General features: G+C 49.3%; 2 pseudogenes; one reads left to right on the plus strand and one right to left on the minus strand.

Annotated features, from left to right (window-relative positions):
- Positions 1–756, plus strand: part of LOC123144028 (putative FBD-associated F-box protein At1g05080) — a 3,957-nt pseudogene extending 3,201 nt beyond the window's left edge.
- LOC123144026 (protein ASPARTIC PROTEASE IN GUARD CELL 1-like) overlaps positions 1–1,753 on the minus strand; it is a 4,135-nt pseudogene extending 2,382 nt beyond the window's left edge.
- Positions 1,754–5,910: the final 4,157 nt, after the last annotated feature.

Raw genomic sequence — 5,910 nt, forward strand, 5'->3', positions numbered from 1 at the left:
CATCATCAGTACATTGAATCAGATTGCTGCTGCCTGCGTAATCAGCACCATGTGCAGCTGAACTGTTTGCTCACCCAAATTGCAGTCTTTTCTTGAAGAAAACACCAGCAACCGTAGTCTCAAGTTCTGGCAGGAGACAAGTCCTATTGAGTGTGTCCAGTCGCACCTCAAGACTCTGTCTTTCTGTGAGCTACAAGGGAATGATGACGAGTTTGATTTCATCATGTTCATCGTGGAGAATGCACTGAAGCTGGAGAGGCTGATCATCCAAATTAAACAAGACCTAACTTACACTGAGAGGCAAGTGGTGGTTGCCAAACTGGGGGATCTTAGTTGTGCTAATTGGGCCAATACGAACTGCAAAGTGCGATTCGAGGTCAGTACCAATCCTATCGGAAGTTCTTGGAGCATCGAAGCAGGATCAGATTTGTCTTCTGATGATCCCTTTTCCTGCCTCTGAACTCAAACGCGCCTGCATATTTCGGCACCAAAGTTTTTACAAGAAGCGGAAGTGTTCTGTCTGCAGTATCCATTCTGGGCAATGGTTTCGGTTGTTGGAATGTGCTCTGTGAAGGTTGGGCAGAGTTCTGTTGGACAGGGTTCTACTTCTACTAGCATGGGTAGCTTTGTCCGCTAAATTTATATGTAGTAGCATACTGTATTAAGGAGTATTTAACCAAAAACTACCACAATTCACGGAAACGTGACAGAAAACTACCACTTTACGATTTTGTCCCGAAAACTACCACTTTTTTATTAATCCGTGGCAAAAAACTACCAAATGTGAGAACTGCTCGCTTTGCCTGGGTTAAACCCGAATCTGACTGCCCGACCCCACACATAAGCGGGCTAAAATCGGGTCCCTAGTTTTTCTTCAAAAAAGCAATCCAGTCCCTCACCATGTCCGTCGGCACCGAGCTCGCTCGCTCGCCGCGAAGGGGTGGCGCACTAGCACTTGTCGGCGGTGAAGCCGACGGTGTTCTTGGCGGTGTCGAAGCTGACGCGCACGCCCTGCTGCTGCACGTTGCCGATGATGGACACGGCGCCGCTCGTCCCCGCGAACGCCAGGCAGTAGGTCCCGGCCCCGTCCACCGGGATCAGGTAGTTCTTCGCCGGCAGCTTCAGCTCCCCGCCGCCCTCGAATCGCAGCGCCACCGCCGGCACCTGCACGCTCTGCCGCCCGGCGAGGTCGTAGCAGGTGTCGAAGAGCGAGATGCCGGACGCGCGGGGCAGGGACTGGGTGCCCTGCACGAACGCCTCGCGGAGCGCCCCGTATGCGCCCGACTGGAGCCGCGTCACGGCCGTGCCGGAGTCCACGATGACGCCCCCCGACCCCGCGTCGTCCATGGCGAACGCCGAGGATGGGATGGAGAGGGTCTGCCCGCCCACGGAGATGCCGGAGAGCCCCACGTAGTAGAAGGTGTTGGTGCGCGGGCTGCGGAGGAGCGGCGCCGTCACGGCCGGCTGCTCCGAGTCGCCAAACTGCAGCGTGGAGGAGGAGGGCGAGTCGCGGTCCACGAGGCAGTAGGAGAAGGAGGTGGCGGAGATCTGCTACGGGAAGGAGAGCGGGCCGCCGCCGAGGGCCAGCAGCCCGGCGGCGCCCACGAAGAGGCCCTCGTTGTCGTGGCCGCACCCGACGGCCATGTTGGAGACCGGCGCCGAGTCGCCCAGCGTGAGCGTCTCGGTGGCGAAGTCGCCGACGGTGTAGGAGCCGTCGCCGTAGGCCACCTCGTAGAGGCAGGACATGCTGAGGGACTGGATTGCTTTTTTAAGAAAAACTAGGGACCCGATTGCATTTTTAGCCCGCTTATGTGTGGGGTCGGGCAGTCAGATTCGGGTTTAACCCAGGCAAAGCGAGCAGTTTTCACATTTGGTAGTTTTTTGCCGCGAATTAATAAAAAAATGGTAGTTTTCAGGACAAAATCGTAAAGGGGTAGTTTTCTGTCACGTTTTCATGAATTGTGATAGTTTTTGGTTAAATACTCTCTATTAAGAGTCTACCTGCAGCTGTTGCTGCTATCGGAATGATGACTGATGTAATCAATGTCATGTGCTTCGTCGTCGATGTTGCATCACAAAAATTATGTTTGTAGCGGCTAGAACTCCTGAACCAATCTGTGCCTTTTGGTGTGATCGGCGATGCAGAACGAGTTGGGTTTTCGCCTTACCTCGTAGTCCTTATATGCATCCTGTCCTGCCTCGGGCTGAAACCAAGCCGGATTTCAAATCATCTATTCCCTCCGATCCTTCGATTTTACTAAAGCTTTCGGTTATACTAAAGCTGCGTCAATTAATTTGGATCTATAGGAGTACTATAAATCTTGTTAGCCTAAACGGCACCAGATTCCTTTGATGGGCATTCCAAATTTACTCTTTATCCCGTATCTCGCACGCTGCAAGGTTAGTCTTTTGGAATGGTTTGGCCTTTTTTTTTTCAAAAACACTAACGCCCACAATCCGTGTCCGTTTGTGGATGCATGAATCTTGACATGATTCTGGTGCCACGTAGGACTGGGCTGGTGTGTGGGTATTCACCTGATCGTCTACATGTCCGTTTCATCACATGGAGGGGCCGGTGTGTGGGCGTTTAGCAGTTCGCCCACACGTCAGTTTTCACTCATGCACAAGGGCTGGTGTGTGGGTATTTGCCATCTCGCCTACACGCCCGTCTCCACTCCCACACCCAAGCTGACAGTTGCCATGCGTTTTGCAGTGTACATGGCAACTGTCCTAGTGTAGCAGATGGCAACTTTTTTTTTACCCGAACATGTCAGTTGCCATGTGTTTTGCAGGGTACACGGCAACTGCCCTAGTGTGCTTGTAAGTAGATGACAACTCTCTTTTTACCCGAACATGTTGTTTTGTCATGTCTCTTTGTAGCGCCACACGGCAACTGCCTAGTGTTAGTAGGTGGCAACTCCTAAGGTTTTCAAATCATGGCAACTGTAGTAAACCAGACCATACATGGCAACTGCTTAGTGTTAGTAGGTGGCAACCTCTAAAGTTTTCAAATCTGGGCAATTATAGTAAACCAGACCATACATGGCAACAGCTGCAGTTATTGAAAATGGCATCTGGCACTTGACCTAAGATGGCAACTGCAGTTGAGCAACCATGGCAACTGTAGTTCAGCGACATGGCAACTGCAATTAAACGGACATTGAAGAGGGTCCGGACCATGGCAACTGCGGGAACGCGTGGTGACTGTCACGCGGGGCGTGCGGGGCCGTGAGGTAGGTGGCTGAGAGAGGTCGTGTGGGCGTTATGCATTTTGCCCACACGTAGGCATATGAGAGGGACCGCAAGCAAAAAAAGAGGCGTGTGGGCGCTAGTTGTTTTGCCCACACATAGGCGTGTGGTCTGGTCCTCTTAGACACCACACAAAACGTGTGGGCAGACCCCCTTAACGCCCACACGTGTGGCAGTTATCGTCGTCTTTTTTTAACATAGTACTGACGCAAGCGCTGATACGTACGCGCATACACTCACCTCTATAAGCACCATCGAAAGACTGAGCCGGCATATAATCTTGAAATTTAAATAAATTCAGAAATATAGCGAGCACCAGGACTTGAACCCTGATGTGCTGGGGATACCATGGTCCCTCTAACCATTAACCACAGGTTGGTTCGCTGAATATTTTGGCCTTGTGTATAGATAATATAGCTTATGTATATCTTCGCATACATTACAGATATATTTATCGACGTGACGCACCTGTTCGTTTCTGCATATCTTCACATACGTATTACTATTACTAAGAGCCCATTTTCTTCACCACCTGTTATGTTCAAGGAAAAAAGATGGGGGGTTGGAGATTGTGTATTGGCTACAAGCAATTAAATTTCATGACTATTAAAAATAAATTTCCAATGCTAGTCATTAAAGATTTACTATATGAGTTAAACAGAGGAACAATTTTCACAAACTTGGATCTTAGGCCAGGTTTCCATCAAATCAGAATGCCAACACATGATATTCCCAAGACAACATTCCAAACACACTTGGGACACTATGAATATACTGTAATGCTCTTGGGCCTTACTAATGCCCCTGCTACTTCTCAAAATTTAATGAACAATGTGTTTGTGCCTTATATTAGAAAATTTATTCTGGTGTTTTTTTATGATGTGTTGGTTTATAGCAAAACATTAGAGGAGCATCTTTGCAGCATGTACAAATCACACTGGACATGCTCAGAATGAACAATTTGCCAGTTAAAAAAAAACAAGTATTCCTTTGCTACATCTGAAATTAATTATATGGGATACATTTTGTTTGCCATAGGGTTGCTACATATTCAAGCAAAGTGGGAGACATAGTAAACTGGCCCCCTCCTGATAACATTACCAAACTAAGAGGATTTTTGAGACTTGTTGTTATTGTAGAAGATTTGTTAAATATTATGCGAAAAATATGCAGGCCACTTCATGATGCTTTAAAAAAAGATTAATTTCAGTGGGGAGAGATACATGAGCAACCTTTCCACCAACTGAAACATATAAGAACTTCATACCTAGTACTAGCACTCCCAAATTTTAGTAAGCCTTTTACAGTTGAGGTTGATGCTTGTGGAAAAGGTTTGGGAGCAATGCTCATGGAGGGAGGCATGTCATCAGCATTATTTAGCAAAGCTATTAGTCCACACTCCCTGGGAAGTCAGTTTCTGAAAAAGAGGCCATGGCAAGTTTAGAGGCTATTAAGAAATGGAGACACTATCTTATTGTAACGCCTGGATAATCAAGCTACAGTAATCCCCTACTAATGATGCCAAGTCATCACTGTTACTGTTGCTAATCTCACTTTGATTCAAAACCAATTCAAATTCAATTTTAAAATGAAGTCAAATAAATTATTTCTCCAAACAGTAAAACAAAAATGTTCGCTCGGTTGCAAATTTTTGCTAACTAAATGTCATGAGTGATTCAACATCATTTGAGATAGCTAATTTCCCCTGGGAATTAATGCAGTTCCAAATCAGCATTTTTAAATGCTTTTTCATTTGTGAAAAATCCAAATCAATTCAAACTCCTCCCAAACTTTTTGTGGCAGGTGCCAAATATTGTAATGTATTTATTTGGTCAAGTCCCACATTTTACAGAACTCCTTTTGGCAGCTCAAATATTGCATAGCATTTTTTTCTAAAAAGAAAAAGAAAAAAAGGAAAAAGAGGAAACTAGCTACCGTGCGAATGGGCTCTTTCTACTAGAGTGGCCCAGCCCACTACCAGGGCCTTTTCCATAACCTCTGTACAGGGAACAGAGGCCATGGTGTGGTGGACGCGCGCTCGCCGTCCACGCCAACGATTGACGCCGTGTCGAGCATCCGACAACCCTCCCCGATGGATAAGAACACACCGCACCCTCTGGACGAACCCTAATCCCCATTCCCCCCCTCCTCCTCGCTCGCTTTCTTCCCTCCTCTGCCGCTCGAAGGCCATCGCCGTGTTGTCGCCGTGCTCGCAGCCACTAGCCTCCCCGGCGCTCGGGAGGAAGTCGGGGAGCACCGCCGTCCTCTTCTGCACCATATGCAAGCTTCAGGTCGAGCCGGAGCGCCTCGAGCCGTCGCCATCGACCTTCTTCCCCAACCACGGCTGTTGTCGTCCACGTCGTCGATCCGCTTCCTCTGGTCCTCCCCGAACCACCTCGAGCTCGCCCCGCGCTCACTGTGAGCCCCTCCGTCGACCCTTTATTTTTTTCCTTATTAGCCGCCGTAGTCCGCCATGCCCGAGCCTCCGGCCACGCCCTGACTCCGCTGCCGCGAGAGCTCACCACGACCCCCCTGCACACCCCGCGCGCGCCCGTCCGCCTGCGCCCGTGGCTGCACCGCGCCTGGCCTCGTCCGCCTGTAGCCGCTCGCTGCTCATTGGCGCGCACTGGCCGCTCGCGCGCCCGCGGCCCCATCTGCTCG

Source organism: Triticum aestivum, chromosome 6D (genome assembly GCF_018294505.1).
Source record: "Triticum aestivum cultivar Chinese Spring chromosome 6D, IWGSC CS RefSeq v2.1, whole genome shotgun sequence".
Taxonomy (NCBI): domain Eukaryota; kingdom Viridiplantae; phylum Streptophyta; class Magnoliopsida; order Poales; family Poaceae; genus Triticum; species Triticum aestivum.